Source organism: Pongo abelii, chromosome 12, assembly GCF_028885655.2.
Source record: "Pongo abelii isolate AG06213 chromosome 12, NHGRI_mPonAbe1-v2.0_pri, whole genome shotgun sequence".
In the NCBI taxonomy this organism is placed as follows: Eukaryota; Metazoa; Chordata; class Mammalia; order Primates; family Hominidae; genus Pongo; species Pongo abelii.
Genome location: NC_071997.2, coordinates 64,594,317 through 64,620,740, shown reverse-complemented (window position 1 = coordinate 64,620,740; position 26,424 = coordinate 64,594,317). Strand labels below are relative to the sequence as shown.

Genomic DNA, 26,424 nt, shown 5'->3' with positions numbered 1-26,424 from the left:
CCACCTCTCCATGTTTGTGAGACATAGTTCCTTACAGCCTATTGGGGAACCAGAACCCCCAACCATGTAACAATTATCTGAAACATCATGGTTTCATTAGAGGTCACAATTTAGGGATCACAGGATAGGCTTCAGAGAGGAGACCAAATTCATCTTGGCTGTGAAAGTGAGTAGAATTCAGGTAAGGAAAAGAGCAGAGAGAGGACTGCAGAGCGGGGAGAAGTCTGTGTGCGCATGTGCACACATGTGTATGTGCGTGTGTGTTGGGGCAATGAGGGGGAAGTTGCTGAGGGAGGAGAACCACATGAACAAAGCCCAGAGCTACCTGACACTGATAAATCACTCTCCCCATCACATTCTGCCCACCAGACATATTGATCCTGAACTAATCAAGTAGAAAGAGTCATTGGGGAAAAAATAACGGGCTTAAAAAAATAAATCCCTCTCACACGATTACTTCTCCAGGAAAGCAAGCTGTGCCCAGCTGATGGCAAATTTGTCAAAGGGCAAGGTGGACATGGAGGACGGAAAAGGAGGGGAGAAGATATGGGAGGACGAGTCCCTACCAGAGAGAACCACGTGCCCACTGCTGTTTGCTTTTTAGCCTGTATTCAGTGCGCCCAGCTTCAGTGTAACATCTGGGCTCAGTGCAGGCCTGATTTAATAATATGTTGGGAGCTGGCATTTGCTGCAGTCCCGCAGCAGCAGTAAACAGTGACAGGGAAGATGTGTACCAGACCTAATTTGCCCCCTTTTTCTACTTAGAAAGGCACATTAATATTTAATAGAAGAAAAATAATTCATGCAGATTTGAAAGCAAAATCCATGAAAAGGCACATTTAAAAAGCTGGGGGGAAATGGGTCTGTTTCAGGAAAGCTTAAACGAACTAAAGCTCATGATTTATTTGCATGGAGGCAACCTAGGCAAATTTCACCCACCTGCCTCCTCCTGTATTTTGGTTCCATGGCTATAAACATCCCCTAACTTTCCACCCAGGCCTTGTGTTTATGTCTCTTCAGTCTGTTGCTGGAAACTCAGCAGCAATGCAAAGACAGCCTCGTGCTTAGCATGTTGGGCGGGGAGTTGAAAAGAGCTGAGTCTTCTTGTGTCACAAATGTCTCTTAGGACAACTTTGAGGCCTGGATTTGGGTCCCCCATTTCTGTTAACTATAGAACAGGTGTAAGAAAGTTGGAGCTTGGGATAACTTAATAAAGGACTGTGCATGCTGTTATGGTCTGGGTGGGAAACAACACGCCCCCATCCAGGCAGCCCTTGTATAGCTTTCTTCATTGAGATTCTAGGTGACCAGTGCCCTTCTACTGCACCTTCAACCTGGACTTGACTCTGGGACACCCCATAAAAAGATCTATGTCTAGGCCTTTTTCCATCCTCTCACACCCATCAAAACTTACCAATTTTGTGTCCTGTCACTGCAGGGGCCTGCCCTTGACATCCCAAACTGACAGTTCCCAACTAGTCCATCCTAGTGTTCATCAGCGCATTGGTGTGACACCCAAGGAAGCACATATGTATTTTATCAAGGGCCCTTTAGAGGCCATGCCTACCTTCAAAGACTGGTGTGACTTTCAGCCACATGGTAGAGCCTTTGCGCCCCTTTAACTGTACCATATCAGGGGGCCTGAGCCTGCTTCCACGAAGCAGACCCTATACAATGCTGCAGTGAGTCTCAACCAAGGACCCCAACACCATATCCTCCCCTGTCACATCAGCCAACACAGTGGGCTCTCGCTCCTCTGCCACACCAGTGTCATTTCTGTCTGCATCATAAAAATCACTTTCAAAAAGTGCCTCACTCTTCTACAGCCTGGGACTTAATTACCCTTCACCTGTGATGGGCGCCAACTTGCCTTGATGAAGAGAAGACAAGGGAGCCCCACTTGCTCCTTTGAACAGAAAGCAAATTCCCCTGGCAGAGGGAAAAAACTCAGCCCCACAGGCACCTGTGGTACAGTGTTCAGCCCTTTCCAAAGTGGGCAGGGGTAATTCCCAAGCCACACCAGCAGGTTTTCATTTGGCCCAATTTTGCCTCATTTCCTCTAAAATCGTTACTGCAATGATTTAATGTTCAGGGCTGGGAACAACATATCTTCTCCCTTCTCTCTCTCTCTCTCCACGAGCCACCCTCCCTTGAGGATGTAACTGAGACCTCAGCATGGCAGGTCAGAACCATTTAATAAACGTAAAGCCAACATTTTTTCTACATAAATAATGTAATTTTTGTGTGGAAGGGACCATGGACTTTTTTTTTTCACAATGAATAGGCCCATTATAAGTTGCACCTGACCAACAATCATTTTCGAATTGTTCTTTCCTGAGCTTTCTACTTAGCAAATATTTCCTGATACTAAATCACCATAAGCCACATTTTATGTCACTGTGAATTTGCTCAAAATAAGTTCTATCCACTTCCTTAGATTCTACTCAGAAAGGTCCCTCAGCAAAGATTTGGCTGTTGAAGAGCTCTTTTTTCTTCTTTTTTTTTTCTTTCTTTCCTTTTTTTTAAATCTAGGGGGATGTTGAGGGAAATGACTTAGGGAGGTATGGTAGGATTTAGAAAGAAAGAGAAAAATTAGAATCCCTGGGTGTTTTCACCATGAAAGCAAAGCTTATTTAGAATATGCTTGTTTTCTTAAAACCAACAGGAAAGAAAGAATTGCGCTTGCAGAGTGGGCTGTTCTCCAGCGAGAGGTCCAGTGGGACAATTTGCAGGGGGACTAGGTCAGCTCAGCCTGTCTCTGCTGCTAAAAAAAAAATACTCTGGAGAAAGCTACAACTTCTCTAGGGGGTAATATCTGTAGGTAACCATGGATGGAAACTGAGTATTAATTATCCCTTCCTGTGTTTTATATTTTCTGATTTAACAGACATTGGAAAGCCAGACATTGATAAAAATGACAGGAAATATTCTTAGTCAATTAAATCACCATGATGTCAGGCCTAACATCTGCTCTATGAACCCTGCAGAAATGTGTAACATTAATATTTAATAAAAAATAGCCCGGGTATGGACTCAATGGCCATTTCACCCTGTGCTCCCAGGACATTCACTTCAGATCTTATAACCTTACGAAACGTAAATACATAGGTTTCTCCCCTGAGCCACCCTCCTCCTTAGCATTGGAGGAAGCTTTGCTTTCATTCTCACAGGACCACACACCTTCCAGTCGTCCCATGATTCCCTCTAGTTTCTGCTCAGTGAAGGCAGCTGTCATGGGACTGACCGTAGGCCACACTAATCTAAATGGAGACACATCATGCACAGGGACAGTGAGCCCCATATTCCAGAGCTTGGCACCACCAGCTGCTCCTTCTTCTTGTGGTTTCTAGTGCTCAGTTGTCTCTCCCTAGGAAAGGTTGGGCTTAGCAGAGTGTCTCATAAGCTGCCATTTCCTTTTATATCCAGGCCAATGAGGTGGTCCCCAAATGTTCCCAGTGTGTCCATACTTACCACCATTGTGCCTCTGCTCTTGTTGGAAAGCCCCATTGCCATTTTCCTTCATTACCTATTGTCCCTCAAGTGAAAGCCCTGAGAAAAACCCCCAGGGAGGATGCATACCCCTCTCCTTCAACATGCTATCACCTTTCCCCTTCTTTCTTGGAATTCATGTCACTGGGTAACCTCAGGGCCAGTCCCATGCTACTCATGGCAGCCCCAGGATTTCCTGATGAAATGCTCCACTTCCCAGAGTGAGTGCAATACCCTTCCCTTTTCCCAACAGGCCTCTGGAGAAGCCACTTTTCCAAAAAACAGTTTTATCCCTCACTTTCCAGCCAACTGTATTTCCATCTAAGCCATAGATTCAACTCAAGTTTGGGAGGGTGGGGTGGGAATCACCAAGGCCACCCATTCTCTTGGGACAACAGCAAAGCTTCTTGTATACAAAGCCTACCTGAAGAGAGAGAAGGAGGGGTGATGTCCACACCTGGTTGGAGGCTAGTAAAGCTGAGGAGATAGGAATGACACTACCCTGGATTCAGATTTTGTCGGATAAGTTGGGTAGTGACATAAGTCTCACCCTCTTCCCTCCAGGGTCCAACCAATTGAGCCAATCTACCCAAGGATCATGAGTGAAAGCAGTGTCAAGGCATTTGATTTATTAATATCTAAGCAAATACTCAATCATCCCCAAAGACCATGCTCTCTGATGAAGCTGGATAGGAGAGCACAGGTTGAACCGGGGAGCAAAGTGGCAGCTTCCTTCTCCACCTGCCAATCCAGCCCTTAGAACTTGTCTGTAAGGAGAACCATGTCAGAGACTCCAATCTAGCCCCTAGAACTTGCCTATAAGGAGAATCAAGTTAGAGAGTCCATCCTAACAAATGGCCCAATAGTAGGTGGAGATGCATACTTAATTCATAAAATGGGAATTATCCACATTTAAGAAGATTTTGCTCTCTCCTATATACCTCAGTGAAATGAAAACAAATCCATCCCAAATTCTCCTAGAAAATCAAGGGAGAGAGTGAACTTATTTGATCTGATGACTACATGGAGACAGGAAGTACATGTCCCCAGCCGGGCAGGTAGAAAGAGGCACTCTGCCATGCTGAGCTGCTACCTTGGATATGGTTCTGTGGATGTCAGCCTCCCAACAACCCAGATAAATAACTAAACACTTGCAAAGGAGCAAGTGAGTGAAAAATATCCAAGTGTTCATTCCCATTTTCCCAATGCTAGGGAATGGAGAAGTACTTTTCTCTATGGGAAATATGAGGAGGAAGATAAGAGCTCCTACTACCATGTGACTACACAAAGTCAGGACTCCAAGTTCCTAGAGTTATATGAGGCTTTTTTATAAGGGGAAAGGCTATATCTAAACCTTTGTGTGACATTAGACTGGGGAACAATCTCAAGAGAGAAGGAAGTGATTTCTGTAGAGTCTAAAAAAGTTCTGGAGCTATAATCCACCTTACCTAGGAAAGAAAGAGGAAGAGGAAGCCACATCCTGAAATGGATCTCCAAGCTTCCTTTCGATACTAGGAAGAAAGCACCAGGCAAAGGAGAGGATCGTTGGAACCCTTTCTTTCCATTAATAAAGTGGTGACCATATCTGAGAAATATGGTGAAAACCTACATCCAACCTCATTTAAGGGGGTTCAGATGATAAAGATAGCTCCCAACCAAATGGAATAAACTCCATCCTTTTACACTGAAATCAGATAATGAGCTGTGGGATAAGTGGTTAATATGTATTCTTTTGAGTTTGTATAGTACATTAGATTAAAACTGACTTTATCATCTGTACAGATTCATGAAAATTAGTCAAACCAATGTCAAGTACAGAAAGGTGGTTGCTCTAGTTACTTGGATTTTTACAAATACTTTTTCAAAATCCCCATTTAGAAGTGGCTTCTTTCTGCAGAGATAGCATGGGACTGTGTTAAAAACATTTCAGGTATCACTGGACATAAAGACCTTTTGAAAGTCCTAAATTCTTTACAGCCTCAGCCAACTCCCTTGGGATATTCTGATATTGGCATTCCATCCACTCTTTTGTCTTTAACCCATAAAATGGGGAGTATCTATATTTAATAGGATTTGCTCTCTTTCTCTTATATTTCAACATAGTAGCAGAAAATCCATCCCAAATTCTCCTAGAAAGTCAAGCAGGTACATAGTTGCCAAGAGAAGCAAGGGCTTAGCATCTTAATGTAGATCTGTCACCATTTTTGCAGTGGACGAAGGATCCTAAATCTTTAGCTTCAAGTTCCTCTGCCACAGCCTCTTTCAACTAAGAAGTTAGAAAATGCTTAGACACTCAAAACAGCTAACATTATTGAGTACTCATCGTGTTTGAGTCGTTTTGTTACATTCTTTCATCAGTCATCTCATTTAATTACCATAACTGTCTCATGAAGAAAGTAAAAATATTCCCATTTTGCAGATGAAAAAATAGAGGCAAGTAGAGGATAAGATGCCTGCCTAAGATCACATAGGAAGCAAGAGTAGAGGCAGGAATAGAATTCAGACCCTCTCAAGACCCATACTCAATCTAAAGCAGTACACAACCCTGTCTCCGTAAACACCTGCAGGTGAGGCATGCTGCTATGCCCAAGATAATCCTCAGCTCAGTGTAAGCAGGCTTTCAAGTCTCAACACATCAAGCTTGATTTGCTCAACAGCTACACCCAGGTGCTCAGCAGGAACTAAAAAAAACTTGAAAGCGACTGGGGGAATTTACCCGTTTTCCAAAGAAAAGAAAACAAAGCAAAAATGTTAGTAAAGACTCAGCTCTCTCTCTGTTCCTCGAAGGGAAACCATAAAAATGCTTGTCCATAAAAGGGTTTTACCTTACAAATGAGGATTGGACTGAACAGGAAGGACGCTGTTTTCTCCTACAGCCATGCCAATTAAATATGCATTTCTCAGCATTCCTTGCTAGCGGCAAGAAAAAGCTAGTTTTCTATGTGGTCCATTGTCTACCACCAGACAACTCCTTGGTGTTGTTGATGGTGACAGCTCTTTGGATCTGTTTCACATTTCATCTTTGCAGCCTTCCTATTCATTGCACAGCAGAAACTTTCAACCCATTTTACAGGTGAGAGAATGAAAAGTCAAGATGTTGATTGGCTGAAGGTCACCTCTCAGAGAAGAGTGTGACAAGGTATAAAAAATTCCTGAAGAATAAAAGCTAAAGAGTTTTATCTTTCCTACCTTTTCCCATCCTCCCTGTCTTGGTATGAGGGATAACTTTAAGCAAATGTTAGAAGAGACAGTTTGTTATTGATCAAAGGTGTATCTCTGACATCTTTCACTTACCTGTATGCCATTCCTTACTGGTGTCCCTCTCCTCTGGGGCCCCTGACCCTCAAGCTGCCCTAAGCTTCCCATATAGGAATCTGACCAGGTCTGTTCAACTCTCATTGTGCTTCATGATCCAAACCCCTTTAGATATCTTGCCATCACTCCAAATAATAAGCCCTTCGGAGACAAGGGAACCAAGCTAGGTGTTCAGAGTAAAGTAACCAAAAAGAATTAGTTCATGGTAAAATGTTAATGCTTCCAACATTCTCAAAAGCCTTGCGGCATTGTTTAGAAGATAAAATTGAATAGCCCTCACAAATCTCTATTTGTTCAACTAAATGAAATTCCTTGAAGTAAAATAAAGAAATTCAGGTCATAAGCTTGTATTCTTAGGGAGAGTAGCTACCAGTATGCAGAGTAACCTTTCTGGGAGTCTAAACAAGGAACTGATGGTAGAATATATGAGCTTCTCATGATTTCTTCCTTTCTCTTACCCGTTTGCAGATTTAGGTGTATTAAAAACTCCAAATTGAAACTCTCATAAAAGTAGAATCATAGCACTAGTGGGGGATAGAACCACAAAGCTTCCTTGTTCATACTGACTCTAAAATCAGAGTTTGTAAACCAAAGACTACTCTTTAGAACTCCCTGGGATGAAGGTAGCTATGACAAAATAGGAAAATATCGAGTGTTGATTACCACAGTGATAGCTAAGTACTCCCCAAAAAATGGAGAGAGAAAAAAATACTGTATATACACTTCGGTTCTTCAATAACAAGAAAATAGACTCCTGAAACAGTTTCTAACAATACCTTCAAATGTTAAATAATTCATTTTTCTTAACAACCATCTATATTTTTCAATCTTATCCTTCCATGTAATTTCCATTTCACCAGTCCACTATTTGGTAAAGCATCTGGTCAGGAGATTATACCACTGAGACATAAGCAGGATCATCTTTAAGGGCAACACTGTGCATGCAGATGGATATCATTTTTCCTTCAAGCCTCAAGAACCACCTCGGGATGTAAGAGGATGAAAACAAAATGACGAGCAGATTGATCCACCCAGATATACTCAGGAGAAAATTAACCAAACTAATTAACTAGCAAGGGTAGTCATTACAGCTTCCATTTATTGAATGACTCCATATGCCATGTGCTGAACGTGTGTATCTCATTTAATCATCATGATACTGCATAATATGTATTAGTATGTCTACATTATAGCAAATAAAGAGGGACTCAGTCAGGAGAAGTAACTTGCCCAAGGTTACATGGCTCACTTAAGATTTGAATTCAGGTTTGTCTGACTTCGAAAGCCCAAACTTTTTGAACTCCAAAAGCCCAAACTCAAGTTATGTCAATGAGAAGTCCATAAACTCTTAGTTCTGTGACCATGTTCTCAAGGGTCCAAAAGAGTTATTTATGAGAATTTTGACATTTTGTTCTGTTTTACCAGGAAGGTGATGGGTTGTTGAGCATGCCCAATTTGGAAAAGCCTTATTCTGGAATCCATTGCAAGCAGATTCACTAGGTGGATCTTGACCTTCCTGTGAATCACTGAGAAATGCTCATCAGTACTAGGCATGGTAACAAATGAACAAGAAACACTTTTTCTCCCCTAATTCAAGCAATAATTGGATTAGAGACACACTTCATGCAGGTTTAACTAATAATTCAGTGCTAACTTTTCTCTCCAATGAATGAGATAGCTGACAGCGTGATTAGGAGACACCTCATTGAAATGCACACTTGAGGACTGCTCTAAGGCAGGGTTTGGGCTAAAAGAAAGGTCCTATTATCTTGAACTAACAAACAAGGGCCTGAAGTTTTCTAAGCCATTTTCTATCTACAGCATCCTTATGCAACCAAGCTTTTTCTGCTTACAGTCACTGAAGTCAAAACAGAGAAATAAACTGAACATAGAATTGAATTTGACATTGTATTTTTCAACTACTAAACAAAATGCACATGATTTTATTTCAACAAAATATTATCAATCACAAATTGCATTAATTTTGTTTTTCTATATGATTTTTTAAAAATCATATAGAAATCATAGTTACATAAAACCTATAAACGTACAGTTTTTACCAAGTTTCAAATATATACTTACCTTAAAAATATACTAAATTAAGTGTCCCAAGAGACATTTTATTTCTCTTGAAAGGGTTTCATACTTTCTCAAGTTTGAGAAACACAGGTGTTAGTTATATTCTCTTTTAGACATGTTCATAAGAATAAACCCACCATAAACGAAGTATTTATTAGTCAGTATAAGCTAGGTTCTGCTATAATAACAAATAGTTCCTAAAATCTCCATTGTTTAACACACTGCTGATTTATTTCTTGCTCATATCACAATTTGAGGCAAGTGAGGCAGCTCTCCTTGCTACTTCTCTTCCAACAGTGACTCAGAGAACCAAGCTATTTTCATTATATTTCACTGTGAAACTCTACCATCTCAGGGTTCTTCTCAGCTGATGTTTCTCAACCCTCTACCCAAATTGGGAGAGAACATGGAGAATTAACACCAGCTCATAATTGTCTCAGACAAGAAGTGGCATCTATCACTTCTGCTGACATCCCACTGGCTAGGACTGTTTATCTGGCCTCATATTAAAGCTAGGGGGGCTGAGACATATAGAAGAATACAAGGTGATATGGTTTGGCTGTGTCCCCACCCAAATCTCACCTTGAGTTGTAATAATCCCCACATGTCAAGAGCGGAGCTAGATGGAGATAAGTGAATCATGGGAGTGGTTCCCCCATACTATTCTTGTAGTAGTGAATAATTCTCACAAGATCTGATGGTTTTATAAATGGGAGTTCCCCTGCATTAGCTGTCTTGGCTGCTGACAAGTAAGACAGGATGTTGCTCCTCATTCACCTTCTGCCATGATTGTGAGGCTTCCTCAGCCATGTGGAACTGTGAGTCAATTAAACCTCTTTCCTTTATAAATTACCCAGTCTGGGTATGTCTTTCTTAGCAGTGTGAGAACAGACTAATATACAAGGAATATGTGGGAAGCATTAACTGTCTCCAATCAGCAATCAGAGATAAAGAGAAAATCAGAATGAAATTGCAACATGAGCTTCTTATTAAATGATATTCCATTTACAAAGTTTGATTTATTTACCTTTCCAGAACATATCTTATGTTTAAAAAGTACACATTAATTCACTAAACATTGATTGAGTGTCTTTTATGTCCCTGGTCCTGAGGACGGAGAGATTAATCAAATAGAAGTAAACTGAAAGAACACTCCTGTTATCTCATAACTAACATGTAGAGATTTGTGAAGACAAAATGATGTTATCTGTAATCTTCAAATGCATTGCTCTCTCACATTGCCTCAAGCTTCTGTTCCTTGGGAGGGACTTCTCTGAGAAAAAAAGATCTAAGATCTGGATAAGCTTTACATGTAGTAAAGTCTAACCCCATGAGTGATTGATTTAAAACTTGTGTATGTGGCCTGATTAATCAATATTCAACAGAACTGCAGAAGAAACAAGTTGTTAGTAAAGGACTGCTCTGATAAGGAGTCTTGGGGTCTAGTCCACTATACCTACCACACAACAAACCAGCTGTGATCTCAATGCCACTGGGCAGCAATCACCTTTGTGAAACAAAGATATAGCTGCTTTGCCTTATCCTTGCCTGAAGGTGGATAGTGGGCTATGGTATTTGCAGGGAGATGCTACTTGGAATCCATCCAAGTGAGTTACCAAGAGAGGTTGATACATTTTGAGCTAAGACTAATTATGCTTTAGCTGACTACTAGCATGCTGCTTCTTCCTCTCCTCAGAGTAAGACAACCCTGACTTTCTTACATGGTCAGATTGGAGGAAAAATTATAAAGTAGAAAGGCTCACCCACTCTCTCTAGCATCCCTTTTCTGTGTCTTTCTTTCTAGTGAGCCCTCCTGTCTCCCTCCTCAAGTTACACGGCATTGCCATTTTACTCCCTAAGTTTCGTTTTAGCAAATTTTACTTTTAGAAGGGCACTGATAAATCCAAGTTCTTACTAAACAGTGAATGACAGATATAAACAAATATTCACTAAGCACCTACTATGTATCAGGTAGCATAATGGCTTATAAAGAAGTTACAGTTCCTACACTTAGTAAGTTCACAGTGTTCTCGGAGAGTAAAAATGCTACACTTTTAGAAATAAAACAAAACAAAAACGTAAGAGAGAGCATGTAGGAAACTATATAACCTAATCATGGGGAACAAGCTTCTCTTTAGGGATGATGGATGAGTATGAGTAGAATAAGCATCTACTCTTGGGAAAATATCTATAGTCCAACAGAATCAAATTCATAGAATAAATTTCTAAATATGAAAGTTCAAGAATCTGAATATCAGGATAAAGAGATATCTGAAGAGACTGTGATAGTCTTCCTGGAAAATCCTAAATCAGTTTTCGTTAAAGAAGGGCCTATGAACCACCTTCATCAGAATCACCTAGAAATTTGTTGTAATGCGAAGTCCAGTCCTACAGTTACTAAATCCAAATATCAGGGAAGTAGAACTGTCCATGCAATACCTATATCAACTAAAATTTGAGAACCAATGCTTAAAACCATGTCATTTGAGCTATAATCCACTCTTTAGATAGACCAATGATGATCAAACCTACCAGTTCATTGGAATGACTTAGGTATATTTTTTAATACTGACACCTGAATTTCACCCTTATAGATATTGATTTTATTTGCCTAGTATTGGGCATAGTTGCTTCACATTTGAATCACTTGGGTGGGTAGCTTCGTGTTCTCAATCCACTAAGAAGGAACCTGGTCTCAGAATCAACTCTTGTCTCTAGCAGTAATTTCATTATTTGCACAAACCAATTAACGGTGTTACAGCAACCACCTTTAACACCTAACCATGTGAATCCAACTCTGAGACAATGAAATCCATTAAAATTCACTCAAAGGAAAAATACTTAGTACATTCACAAGTTGAGTTTTTGTTTAGCTTTATCTGTACAAGTTTGTTAATTTCGACAGGGACAGTAGCTGACATTTAGTTTTTACATAATACATAGATGTGCTAAAGCATTTCCAATAAACACATGAATTTATTTCTGTACCTTCCTCAAATCAAGCTAAAAATATAAAAGGAATACATTCGCAAGAAAAAAGTGAAAGGGAAAAGACAACAATGGGTAAGAGATGTCAACACATTTTTGGAAATTTTGAGAGGATAGAGGAATTGACTGAGAAATCAGACTGAGAAATGATGGAGAAGGATACAAGAGGAGTGTCATGGAATAACTCAGAGGCATTAAGTTATGTGATACACTTTACATTTAGGAGCTAAACTACATCAAAAATAAAAGCAAAAACAGAAATTATAAAAGAAAGAGAGGAGAGAAAAAATACTACATGGAGCCTAGAAATGGTGGATCTTGTTTGCACATTTGAGGGAGATAAACTGACAGCTGGCAGTTGGTAAAGAGGCAAAGTTGGACCAGCCCTACTAAATTATGCAGTAGGGCAGCTAAGGTATTTAAGAAAACAATCACGGTTGGTTACGGGCTCTCCAGAAGATCTTGAGTATTACCTGTGGAGTAAATGTGACTGGCTCTCTGATGGGTGCCCTTCACATAGCTCCACCACCACAGTTAAGACAGTTCTGCCCCATTTTCCTCATTAGGATTTCTCGGAAGTAAGTCAGTTTCCTCTGCAGAGCTGCGAAAGGAAAGAGTCTCTATGTTGCACACACACACACACACAAAAACGTTAAATAGAAGTTAGACTCCCAGATTTTCCCCATTATCCTCTGCATTGAGACAACTATCTCTCCCCAACCTCTGAAGAAATTTCCTCAGAGAGAACCCAGACTCAGAAACATAATAATAAATAAAAGTCCCTTTCACCACTTTTCTGTAAGAATGCTGGCCATCAGTCCCACACCACCATAACCTCCAGCAAAAGATTGATGGACTCCTCTCTAGAGAAACTTACCCATGTATAAGACCAATATTTACCAGCAGTTGGCATTTCCCCAACAAAATGGTCAGATCTTTCTGACCATTCTAAAGCAAAACCCATCAGTTGACCAAAAACAAACAAAAACTATAAACACACCAAGCAACCAATCAACTTGGTACTGACTCATTCCCGAGTGTGACTGGACACCAAAAACACCCAACGAGTAAGGAAAGCCTCTAAAGTGGAAAACACAGTTAATACAAATAAACACAATAACAGGAACTCAAAGAAGCAGACAATATGAGGAGCAGAAAAAAACTGAAAACAAAACTGTAATTGATATCCCCAGAGAAGCAAGATATATTCCATCCCACATATAAGAGAGGTACAATCAAACAATAAATGCAAGCTCCTGAAAGTGAAAAATAACAGTAGAAAATTTAAAAATTCAGTAGAAGGGGTGGAAGATCCATTTAAGGAAATCTTGTAGAAAGCAGAACAAAGACGAAAAGTGGAAAAGGACAGCCAAAAAAATTAGAGAATTGGGTTTGGATGCACAACAGTAAAATAATGAAGCAACAGAAAGAGAGAACAGGGAAAATGGAAGAAAGAAACTATCAAATAAGTAATAAAGAAAAAATTACCAGACAAAAAGATCCAATTTTCATACTGAAAGAGCCTGCTGCATGTTTGACAAAATCAATGAAAATGAACTCATTAAATCACATCGTCATGAACTATTAGAATACTGAAGACAATATTAAAATACTTTATAGAAGGGGGAAAGAGCATGTAAAAGAATTAAAACTGAGAATGACATTAGACTTCTCAACAACAACACGAGAAGTAAAGACAATAAAGAAACGCCTTCAAAATTCTGCAGGAAATTTACATCAAAGCTATAGCAAGACATCAAAGCTCTAGTAAAGGAAAGGCCTTCCCTTCTTGATTCCAAGGTGCCTCTTTCTATGACAGGATTGAGGGGAGCATACAGAAGACCCACTGGCACTTACCCTTCAGCAAGTTTTCTCAGCATCCCAGTAGATAGCATCCTAGGCACCAGCTGCAACCCATGGCACCCAGTAAACTTCTCTGCCACCAGCAGGCCAGGCCACAGCCTTGTCTCCCATGAGATCTCAATCTGAGCCTTGGAGAGGGGAGTACCCTTCCAAATTCATTCCTTCCTTGGGTGCTCACCCTCAGCCCTAGATGTAGCAGCTCCTCTCTATACTCTTTAGCTCTGTTATCCCTTTTTCAGTTAGGCATCTTTTACTTGGTAATATTTCTTTATATTAAATTTTTCCTGTTTGAAATACTGATGTGGTTCCTGTCTCCTGGCTAGACCCAGAATGATATATAGTCTCAACTAGTTAGCTCCCATGCATCCTTTCTCAGGAAACTTACAGAGGATGTATTCATGGAAAACAGGTAGAAAACCACAAAAGAAAATGGTAGCAGATTCAGGAAGCAGAGGCTCCAACACAAAAGAAAACTTAAGAGGTCTCAGGACAAGGCCGGGGGGCCACCAGCCCAGAAGGAGCAGGGGCACAGAGCCCTCCACGTTGTATGTCTCCAGGGAGGGAAAAATGGAACTGATACATCACCTACTGTGTTTGAAATAAGTGGCCGGGCACGGTGGCTCATGCCTGTAATCCCAGCACTTTGGGAGGCCAAGGCGGGTGGATCACGAGGTCAGGAGTTCAAGATCAGCCTGGCCAAGATGGTGAAACCCCATCTCTACTAAAAATACAAAAATTAGCCAGGCATGGTGGTGGGCACCTGTAGTCCCAGCTACCAGGGAGGCTGAGGCAGAGAATTGCTTAAACCCGGGAGGCGGAGGTTGCAGTGAGCCAAGATCACGCCACTGCACTCCAGCCTAGGCGACAGAGCGAGACTCCGTCTAAAAAAAAGAAAGTATTAATTCTAGGAAATGGTACCAGAAAGGAAAATATAACTGAAATACAACTAACACATCATTTGGGTTAGCGATATACAATATTTACGTGGTCAAAATAACATAAACATTATTTTATTTATAGTGTTGATTTAAAATAAATTTTTACCTATTTTAAATTAAAATTAAATTTAAAACAAAATATTAGGATCAAAGTAAATACATAAAATTGATTTAAATTATACATACATTTTTCTTTATAATACTCTTGATTTAATTGAAAGCTTTGTTATAACTGTATTGAGATGCTTGTGGGAGAGGAAATGTGTGCAGTTGTGAGTGTGTTCAAGTGTGTATGAGAGTACAAAGGCTCTAAGAGACTTAAATCTTACATTAGTAGGAAGTCAGCAGGTAATGTCTACATTGGTAAATCAAAAATAGCCCCTAATGTATTATTCATCAATATGGTAATAAATACCAGCAATGACAGTTAAACAGTTGAAAGCAGTTTTCTCTGGAAAACGTGACTATAGGCCTGGAGTGGGAATTTGCTGCTTTTAATCATAAGTCTTGTATGACTATCTGACTTTTTAAATTATGTACATTATGACTTGCTTTTATTGAAAAAACAAGAGAGACTGAAGGATGCCTCAAAATCTGAACAGTGGCTACTTTGAGGTATAGGAATAATTTTTTTCTATTGTTATTCTGCATTTTTCAAGTATGTATTATTCTGTAATTTAAAATAATATAATTAATATTTAAAATATTTTAAACAAATAAGGAGATAACATGACCATACGTGTCTGCTGCACACACACCTATACACATGTGTGCATATGTAAAAGCACATATACATATACACACATATAGACACATAAGTTTATCTCTTATATACAAGCATTTTAGATGTTTCCCCTATCATCTGGCTTGATGTTCATTAAAACAAATTTGAAACTTAGGAATATCCAAATAACTCCATTTTCTTTGCACACTTTCTCCTGGCATTCCAAGATGTATGCAAAAGGAAGGGTGTTAGAGGCAGGTGGCCCTCCTGGGAGAGATGCCCCATCCCTCACTGTGGCCCAACACTCAGCTGGACTAATAGTGGCCAGTTGTGAATTGTCTCTCCTCCTCTTTTCACCTCACTAAGACATGCACTTCAAAGACTCTTTGGTACATTTTACAGCCTAAAGCAGGTTGGACAGGAGGGAAGAACTGGAAATCAAAACCTTCTAAATGAGCCCCTTATGAGTCAAATTCAAATGTACTTTAAAGGCTCATATGATAGATAATAGATAGATAGATAGATAGATAGATAGATAGATAGATAGATAGAAAGAAAGAAATAGATGGGTAGGGATAACTAGAGATAAAAAGATATCAGTATGACCCCTTTTTCCCAAGAACTGATTCCATATATGTTTTCTACTGCTCTGAGACAATACAGAAGGCCTATGGCTTCTATTCTCCTTCCAAATATGTCTCTGGCTATTCATGGGAGACACTGATCATTTTACTGAGATGCTGAGCAACCTGCCCAGAGATGAGTGGGGCAGGGTAGAGTGGTGGTGAGTGGTTTAGGGGTTGGTTTCAACAATCACTGTTGCCAGAATTAGTCATCCACACTCCCTGGTTCTGGGGCAGAGTAGGCACTGTGGGCAGAGTATTACACTCATCACCCTCTATGAAATGGGTTGTTTGGATTGGTATCCATCATACACACATTTCTCCCAGCATCATCCAGACTAGCATGCATAGGAATCAGAGAGAGGTATCACAAAACCACTGGAAGAAAGCTTGGTGATAAGGTCTTTCACATTCTAGTGTGTGGTTCAGAGCACATACTCTGGTTGTCTTAGCGTGAATCCAGTGCTCACTTTATTAGATGAACAATCTTTGTTGTATTAGGTAAGTTCAGTTTCCTCATTTATAGAACTTGCCTAATGGCATTGTTTGAGGATTGGATGAACAAATGTATCCAAGGTGCCTAAACAGCACTTGACACATGAGAAATATTCAATGAGTAATTGTTGTTATTTGATGTTATCCTTTGTATAAATCTATTTGGTTGTCAGAGTTGTCATAAATGCACAAGCTCAGCATGAAAGGCCTGAGATGTAGGCAATGAAAGTATTATTACCATCTCCATTTGACAGATGAGGAGTCAGAGGCTCATACCAGTAAATGAGTTGCTTGGCTTAGCACACCATAGAGCCAGAACTTGACCCCAGAGCTTCCAAGCCCACTGCCACACTTTTCCTGAAGCTGAAGAGGCACCTCTACTCCAACTTAACATGTCATGATATTGCTATCAAAACTTCTACTGATCCACGTGAAATTAAAATCACTAAGGATCTTTCCATTGACCAAGGTCCAGTCTTCTGACAAGACTGAGTGTTGGAATTATGGCCCAAAAGCAGGTAAGCTGAAGTTGGGTCTAGCTCTGTCACTGTGGCCTTGGGCAAGCAACCTACCCTCTCTGGTCCTCAAGTTCCTAATCTGTAAGGTAGGGGATTTAGACTCAAAGTCCCTAGATAATGGTTAAGACTCCCTAGATAATGGTTAATCAGCTCTGAAATTCATGATTCTTTAACTTCTTTTTCCTCCTTTAAACAAGTTGGCCTTTGAAGGACAGAGATGCCCAGAATATATATCATCAAACCTAGGCAGTTGTTGTACCCTTTTACAGGCAGCAGAGTAGGGAGTAGGGAGCTAGTAACCAAATAGGATCAATGGCTATCCCTGGAAAGCACTGTGGATTTTCTGTTCAGAAAACCAAAACCCCAAAAGCAAGATAGCATCTATTCCTAAACTTGAAGAGTTTTCCTATTCAATATGAGAGAATCTTAAAGGAACTTAGGAATCAATCCAATCTCCTTTTACAGACCAGAGAACTGAGACAATGAGAATTTCATGCCTCACCCAAGATGACATAGTTAATTAACTACAGAGATGTGACTTGAACCCAAGGCTTCAGGCTCCTCTTCCGTGTTGCTTCCACTATATTGTGCTTCATCCTCCAGGTTTAGAAAATCTGCGTCAATGGTTCAGATGTCTCCTTGCCAGGAGACAAGCCATATTGGGATCAAAGCACATCTGTGAAGTTAATGACAGTCTAATTCACTATTGGCAGAAACATGGGAGATTTAGGGAGAAAATTGCAACAGACTGTTACAGACCATTCTGCAGCACATTGCTGAAAACAGAAAACACCTCTTAGATCACAAAGCATCATTGAGAAGGGGAGCCAACAATCCCTGCTCATTTCACATTCGGTTCCTTCTGATGGTTGGTGGGTCCCCCAAACCAGCATGCTCCAAATGCACATCTGCTTCCATGCTGGAGAAACAACAATCAGAGCTCTACTGAACTCACAATAAATTTATTTTTTCAAAAGCAGAGTTAAGAGCTTAACTGGATTAAAAAAAAAAAAAAAGGAAAATCAAGTGAGTATGACGCAATCAGCCCCTTTGTGTTCCAAAAAACAGCCAAGGTCCCTGACATCTAGATAGCTATCTTTCCAGACTTTTCCCAGCCTTGCCAGCTGTCATTTGAGTTTAAACTCACTTCCTACAAAGGAAAAACACACCACTATTTCTCTTTCATTGACTGAATAAGTCTTCACTGAGCACTTTCTAGATGTCAAGAGTGTGGTAAATCATCTCAGGGGCTAATTTTATTGCAATTCTAGCTTCTAGACTAATTATCAAAGCCCCCAAAGACCTATTGACCAACAATAAACAGAATTCAGGTGTGGTGTCCAACAGCCCCAAGGGCCAAACCTGAAACTTCCCTCCCCTTCCTGGTTACAATACTTTATCCTCAGAGTATTAAAGACCACATAGTATATATTTTCCTTTAAAACACCATCATCTGAATTGGATACACACACACACACACACACACACACACAGTGTGAAATTTTTAAAAAGTTATATATATATAAATTTATATATATATATACACACACAAAATTAAAAATTAAAAAAATTAATTTCAATTTCAGGTACTTCTTATTTAAATTTTATTATGAGAATTTCAAACACAACAGTAGATAGACTAGTATAATAAAACCCCACATATCTATCATCCAGATTTGACAATTATTAACATTATTCTCTTGTTGTCTCTTCTATTTCCCTCTTATTTTAGAAAAAAAAAAAAGTAAGCATTTCTTAATGATGCCATAATCTAGGGTAACCATACATTTCCATTTGCCTGGGATAATACTTCTTTGTATTAACTAATACCTATTAACTAATTTTATAGCCCCTTTTGTTTTTAAAAATGACCTGGTTTGTATAATAAATTCTGTGGTCACTTCACCTATAGCCGATATTACTAGTCTAAGGCACTGAAGAAAATGGTGATGTCTTATACTGTTTGTCATTACTCAGTACTATCCTGCTCTTCTAGGCTCTTCTCTGAACCTCAAGAACAGAAAGCCCGAGTACTACAATTCACAGATTCCCTGGCTAAATTCCACCACTGAAAGAAATTGACGTAAGCTTTAGAAGACAAAAGAGAAGAAAAGCATCTTCTCCAGCTTCAGCAGACACATAGGCCCTGGAAGCTAGCAGACAGCAGATGTGGACTTTTGCCCATGATTTACAAGGCTACAGGCAGCCCAGACCATAGCTGGTGGTTTCCAGCAATCCCTGAAATTTACATTTCTTGAAAGCATTCTCACCTTTGGTCCCCAGACTCCAATCTTTACATAGACCTCCAATCCCCCACATGAAACCTCTTCCATCTTGAAATACTTAAAATGTCTTCCATTTTCCTAACTAAATACTGACTAGAACAGTGACAATGTGAATCCCTACTTTTCAGGTTTGCTTTGGCTCTGAGTATTGCCTGCAGGAACTCAGCAGCAAGCAAGGCCCTCCACGTTCTCAGCTCCATTCACACTCCAGCCCCAACTCCTGCCACTCTAGCCACGTCAAGAGCTGATAGCTTACCAGATCACCACACTAGGTCTCATTTCCATGTCTTCTCTCATTCTGCCTTATAGTTCCTTCTTCCTCTTACTCTCCCTTGGCTAACTCACGCTGCTTGTACAAAGAGCTACAAAAAACTTCTTTCCTTCTCAATGAAGTTTTCTCTGACCTTTCCCCACACTGTTTGTGTGTCCCCACTCTGTGCTCCCACAGCAATCCAATATCTCTATCATTGGACTCATCGCAGCGTATTTACGTTTTTAAATGTAGGCTTACATATGCTAATGTATGTATGTTCTCCTCGGGTGCAGAAACCTTGTTCTCTATCCCCAGTGCCTAACACAGAGTAGAAAGCACGTAGTAGAAACTCACAGAATACTTGGTAAATAAACAAGTGAAAGAGCAATTCTTCCCAGCTTCAGCAGCTTAAGGATAAAGAATCTTGCATCTAAAGAGGACAAAGTCATTTCAGCATTTGACGCTATGTTCAGGTCTAGACCTGCACTGCCTAATACACAGTGGTCACTATCCCCATGTGGCTATTTTAATTTAAATTTAAATTAATTAACTAAAATTAAATGAATTTAAAATTTAATTTCTCAATTACATTGGCCACATTTTAAGTGCTTAACAGCCATAGACGGCTAATGGCTGCCATATTGGGCAGCCCATTTCCATCATTGCAAAATGTTCTACTGGACTGTGATGGTTTCTAGAATTAGTAGAACAGAAGAACCACTTTCCAAGGCAGAGCTAGTAAAAGTTCTCTCATCTGCATACATGTGTAGATGATACATTTTTACAGCTAACTCAGAGACAAAATGACCAGCCAGAAGACTCAGAGATAAACACTAAGGAAGTGGGTTCTAGCAAGGGAATAAGAATCTCAATGGTAGCTAACTTTTATTGGGCAATTAGTGTGTAAAAACCCTTGTAATAAGTACTTCACACATACCTTATTTAAGAAGAATATAAGTAAATACAGATCTGCTATCCCTTATCTACAATTCCAAAATCCAAAAAGCCCTGAAAACCATTTACTTTTTAGATAAGTGTTGCCACAAACTCACTTGGCAGTAAAATCTGACCTGAATTTGAATTGCTGTGAGCCTATTCCTAATCTTTATTTAGCATGAATTGTCATTTTGCTGCAGAAGTATTAATAGGTTACAGGATACCACCCAGACCTCACATTTGCTGGTGGTTTAATGTAAAATAGGGCATATGTGCTATTTCATTTATCTAAAATCTGAAAGAATCTCAATTCTAAAATACATTTTGCCCTAAGTGTTCAGAAAGCAATTTTGGACCTGTATTTTTATTTTCTTATTTTACAAATGAAAATACAAAACTCGGAGAAGTAAAGGTATTTGCCCCAATTCACAGAGACAGTAAGGGAGAAGCAGGGTCCGTCTATGCCCAAAGCCCAGCCCTTAACCACTAGTTAACACTGCCTCTCTCAGCTACAAATGCAACCAGTGTGCCTCTGCTACAAATGTATAGCAAAGGCCAAGCCACCAAATCTGGAATTAGGGTAAAAACTACACATTGCAGAGAGTACCTCAGGACCCTAACCAGGCCCTATAACCACAACCGAAACTGACTGAATTAGAGTCACCATTTGCCCAGCACAAATAGAGGCAATGTGGGTTTAGTATTTGTGGTATTTCAAAGGAAAATGAATCCCGATATCAAGTTCTCCAATACATTGCAGTAATTAACATTTTCAGAATCTAGCTATTTAATTTAAAACACCTCAGGGTAGGGGATCCTCAATAAAAGCGAAACAAAGGAAAAATTCCCCATCCGGAGAAGCACTGCTTTCTTAATCACAGCTGAGAGCAAAGGCTCCCTCGTGCTGAAAGAGGCCAACCCAGTTTCCTTTGTCATGATGCTGCTAAAAAAGAGGACGCTAGGGAAACCCTCAGGGATCCCTAGAGGCCTGGCTGTCAGCTTCCAGAGGGCAAACTCTGGGGGCCCATCAAACCACTGGCATGAATCAGTAGCCACACCAGTGGCATGGCTCATAGGCAGATCAATGATCAACAATCCAGGATCCAGGCATCCTTGGGTTTTGTTAAGAAATCACTATAAACCTGGGGAAGAACACCAGTGACTTCAGCAATATAATGCAGCATGGGTAACTCTCTATTTGGAATTGTTTAATTAGTTAATGAGTTTGGGGAGCAGCTTTTCCTAGGGATAGTTAGTTAAGGTTTAACATATGAGACTGCAGAAAATTCTCATTAGTAGGAGTCAGCAGATTTCCCTTCTCTTTGATGGCCAAGCAGAAGCCCTTACAGCATGCTTACGAAGTGCCCTCCTCAATGCTCACTTTAGCAGTATGTTTCCAAATTCTCAGCCGATTAGACTCTGAGAAAAAATGGGGAGTAAAAGCCCTTGCAATGGGGTTTAATGCATGAACCTAGGTAGGGGCTGGTTTTGGCTGAACTGTCTGGGAGTTAAACTCCATTTTCACTACTTACATCTTGGGCTTCCAGGGATGAGAGCACAGTAGACTCGTACTCCTTGACACCTACTACTGTAAAAGCATTGGAGAAAATTGTTGATCCACGCTTATCGTAGAACAAAGGAAGTATGTCCCTGTGGCCTGGACAAAGAGAAAGGCTGCCTGATTCTCATTTAACCAGGTTGGTGCCATAATTCCAGGAAAAGATCCAAAAGCAATTGCTGCCGCCTCACACCATCTGGAATGTCCTTTACCCCAAAAAAGCATCGGGAAGACCCACAAATCACTCATATACATGCCCTTGGGTGCTCTGCAGAGGGAAATGACTTCAAAAGATTAGATCAGCTGATACTTCAGAAAGCCATTTGTTCCAGATAAATGCAAATTATCTACCCCACACAAAAGGTTCACACTCAGACATGAAGATAATAACCATGGTTAACTCCAAGGAAAGAAGCTGTATCTCTCACCTGTAAGGACTATCCTCTTATGGTCAACAGAAGTCAGTTCTGCATGATTCTGTACAAGGGCCTGTCTCAGAGAGCTGCCATCATCAGTGATTCTGCCTGGTGTCAGCCAAAGTGAGAGCCCCAGGAGAGAAAACCAAAGTCACTGCAATGAACTCATGCTTAACTGGCAATATCTTATTCTAAGCAAGGCGAAAATTTTTAAACAACACAAAAACTAAGGGATATGTACTTTTAGCCAATAACTTCTTTTTTGCGTACAAAGTTTTTGAACTTCTGACACCATACTGCTAAGATAAGAAAGGAGAAGTTGGAAGATGCTGGGGCTTTAAGGTTCAGATCATGTGGTCTATAGAGTGAGATGTCCCCCATTTCTATCCTTCCAGCCTTCCCAGTAACACCATAGACCCAGGTTGTAAGCTCTTTTGAGCCAAAACCAAAAATTTAGAAACATTCAGGTACATAGTGCTTGCAACTATGGCTTTCAAATGGTGGTGTATAGAATCTCCTGGTGTAGGAATCAGAATCCACTGAAGGATCATGGCAAGTCTCCCAAGCTCTCCAGGTCTCAGGTTCTTTATTACACAAGGAGTATGCATGATTAACAACACAAACTTTGCAGCCAAATTTCTTAGGCTCACATCTTGATTTTGTTACTTACTTTGTGACACTGGACATAGAACAGTGCCTGGTTCATAGGTAACTGCTATATATGTGTTGCTATTATTGTTATCAGTAAAATGAGAAGGAAAACATTGGTCCTTCCTATACTACAGAGAAGTAATAAAGGAAAAACAGAATGAGATGTTTGAAAAACAAGTTCAAAAGAGTGAAGAAATCACTACATAAGCAAATTTCCTATTATGTTTCTTTTTTATAACACATCCTACTATTATGGTATTTCATTGATTCTAAGACACAGATTTTTTGACATTTTAACATCTCTGAAGTTGGATGTACCTGACAATTAATGAGGGGACATAATTAATTGGCATTTTATAATTTTTGAATGATACATAAAATATGTTTTATAATTAATTGTATCTTAAGTTCAATAAAATATGATAGTATATTTCCAATAAATGTGAATCATTTGGTTATTTCTGGGTTCAGACATCCAATCCTGCTCTAATCATAATTTTACTTCTTCTTCAGATGCCCTTTTTAAATTTCAAGCTAATTTGGTCTAGGACTACTGGACTCTGAAGCAGAAGGACTGGGATCCAATCCCGATCAAAACAACCACAGGTGCAGGCTGGGGGACATGATAAAATAACAATGACAATAATAACAAAAACTTATTTTATGAAAAACACCTCTGAAAAAGAATAGTTCAAAATAAATTTAAGTATGCGTTAGGTGATAAAAATGGCGTTTTAAATCCTTGGTGAAAGAATGGACCTACCAATCAATAAACTGGTGTACAACAAAAGGCAGCAAATTAAAGGGGGTGGGGAGGGCACTTAGAGTTGAAGAACTACCTTACTCCTTACAGCAAAATCAATTTCAGGTGCAGAGGGAAAAAAAGTAAAGGGAACTTCGTCTTGCACTTTAAGTACCAGCACAGTCACAGGCGGGTAGAGCACTAACCAGGTTCTTGGGGCCCCCGATTCCAGGACTTCACTCTTAGATGGCATTTTTGGACCTCCCTGGGCCAGAGAAGAGCCCACTGCCATGAAGGATGAGTCCAGGCCAGGCAGCAGTCAGCACAAGCTGACTGAAGGGCCCTTGGGCCTTACGGGAACATCAGTAGTAGTCTGGCAGTGCTTTGTGGCGTAGGGGGCAGGGGCTATGGAGCAGGGCTCCTCTGACTTTGGAAAAGGGAGGAAAGAGTGGGAAAAACTGTGACCTGTGGTGTGAGTACCAGCTCAGCCACAGTACAGTAGAACACCAAGTAGACTTCTAAGGTTTTTCACTCGAGTCCCTGATTGCGGCACCTCTGGACCCACCTGGAACCTGGAGAACCTCACCACCCTAAAAGGAAGTTCACAGGCCTGGATGGCTTTGCCACCAGTTGATTGTAGAGCCCCAATACAATAATAGCTGGAGACTTCAACACTCCACTTGCAGCATTGGACAGATCAGATCGGAAGATTGTCTGGAAAGACGAAATTCAACAAAGAAACATTTGACTTAATCTGCACTATAGGCCAAATGGATCTAACAGATATTTACAGAACGTGTCATCCAATGGCTACGGAATACACATTCTTTTCTTCAGCACATGGATCATTTTCAAGGATAGACTATTACATTAGGTCACAAAACAAGTCTTAAAACATTTAAAAAATTGAAATAATATCATCCCAGCAATTTGGGAGGCCGAGGCGGGCAGATCACAAGGTCAGGAGATTGAGACCAAACTGGCTAACACAGTGAAACCCTGTCTCTACTAAAAAAATAAAAATAAAAATAAAAAATACAAAAAATTAGCCAGGCGTGGTGGTGGGTGCCTGTAATCCCAGCTACTCTGGAGGCTGAGGCAGGAGAATGGCGTGAACCCCGGAGGCAGAGCTTGCAGTGAGCAGAGATCAGGCCACTGCACTCCAGCCTGGGTGACAGAGAAAGACTCTGTCTCAAAAAAAAAAAAAAAAAAAAAAAAAAAAAAGAAATATCAAGCATCTTCTCTGACCACAATGGAATAAAACTAGAAATTAATAACCAGATAAATTTTGGAAACTACATAAATACATGAAAAACAATATGCTCCTCAGTGACCAGTGGGTGAATGAAGAAATTAAGAAGGAAATTGAAAAAATTATTGAAACAAGTGATAATGGAAACACAACATACCAGAACCTATGGGACACAGCAAAAGCAGTACTAAGAGGGAAGCTTATAGCTAAAAGTGCCTACATCAAAAAAGAGGAAAAACTTCAAAGAAACAATCTAATGTTGTATCTTAAAAAACTAGAAAAGCAAGAGCAAACCAAACTCAAAATTAGTAGAAGAAAAGAAATAATAAACATCAGAACAGAAATAAATGAAATTGAAATGAAAATAATACAAAAGATCAGCCCGGGCACAGTGGCTCACTCCTGTAATCCCAGCACTTTGGGAGGCCGAGGCTGGGGGATTGCCTGAGCTCGGGAGTTCAAGACCAGCCTGGCCAACATGGCAAAACCCCGTCTCTACTAAAAATACAAAAAATTATCTAGGCATGGTGGCACATGCCTGTAATCCCAGCTACTTGGGAGGCTGAGGCAGGAGAATTCCTTGAACCCCAGAGGCAGAGGTTGCAGTGAGCCGAGATCATGCCACTGCACTCCAGCCTGGGTGACAGAGCAAGACTCTGTCTCAAAAAAAAAGAAAAGATCATTGAAACAAGAAGTTGGTTTTTTGAAAAGTTAAACAAAGCTGACAAATCTTTAGCCAAACTAAGAAAAAAAAAAGAAGATCCAAATATACCTTCAGTATTGAAAATGATGCAAAGATAAAATACCTAGCATAGCAAGTTGGCATTATATGTGAAGGAACAGAAGCCACACATGATTAAATTATTTGCCAGAGAAGATTTCTTGTATTTTGGGCTGGTGTTTTCACTTTTATGATCTTCAGAACACTCACTGAACTTGTATTTGGAGAGTGGTTGTGGTCTACAAATTTTGTAAGTACATGCTGTCCATTTGGAAAACAAAACAAAACAATCACAAGCAAAGGAGATATCGAATGAAAAGAATTTGCAATTTTTGCAGGGCACGGTGACTTACACTTGTAAACTCACACTTGGGAGGCTGAGGCAGGTGGATCACTCGAGGTCAGGAGTTTGAGACCAACCTGGCCAACACGGTGAAGGCTGTCTCTACTAAAAATACAAAAATTAGCTGGGCGCAGTGGTGTGTGCCAGTGATCCCAGCTACTCGGGAGGCTGAGGCAGGAGAATTGCTTGAACGTGGGAGGCAGAAGTTGCAGAGAGCTGAGATTGTGCCACTGCA

At 40.2% G+C, this 26,424-nt stretch overlaps 1 long non-coding RNA gene across 6 annotated transcripts in view; it reads right to left on the bottom strand.

Moving 5' to 3' along the window:
• Positions 1-26,424, bottom strand: part of LOC112132119 (uncharacterized) — a 353,510-nt gene that overhangs the window by 191,107 nt on the left and 135,979 nt on the right. For 2 of the 6 annotated variants that reach the window (XR_010136276.1, XR_010136278.1), the window contains exons 2-3: positions 24,439-24,587; positions 22,493-22,588 (exon numbers count right to left, since the gene is read on the bottom strand). The exons of the other annotated variants lie outside the window; for them this stretch is intronic. This is a non-coding gene — a long non-coding RNA (uncharacterized LOC112132119). The remainder of the gene's footprint in view (positions 1-22,492; positions 22,589-24,438; positions 24,588-26,424) is intronic. 6 annotated transcript variants of the gene reach the window in all.